Here is a 335-nt window from a genome sequence, read left to right as displayed (position 1 = left end):
GCTGGTCGTTCCCGGTTCCCGGTTTCCTCGGCAGTCGGCTCCGCCAGGTTCACCGCGGGGGGAGCGTTTCCCAGAGACACGGGGATGGTGCACAGGCGTCCGGGTCTGAGCGCAGCAGGCATCGCCCCTTGATGCCGGAGGTACCGGAATGCCCCGGCCGGTTTTGGAGTAGCGGGGCATATAGTAGCTGTAGTTTGAAAGAATATTCAGAGATCTGGGCAGGCTGGAGAGGCGGGGCCTGTGTGAGCCTCATGAGGTTCAACAAGGGCAAGGTCCTGCCCCTGGGTCGGGGGAACCCCCGATGTCAGTACAGGCTGGGGGAAGAAGGATGGAGA

The sequence above is a fragment of the Egretta garzetta genome, unplaced genomic scaffold (assembly GCF_000687185.1).
Source record: "Egretta garzetta isolate BGI_Z169 unplaced genomic scaffold, ASM68718v1 scaffold337, whole genome shotgun sequence".
NCBI lineage: Eukaryota > Metazoa > Chordata > Aves > Pelecaniformes > Ardeidae > Egretta > Egretta garzetta.
This window is presented reverse-complemented; position numbering follows the sequence as displayed.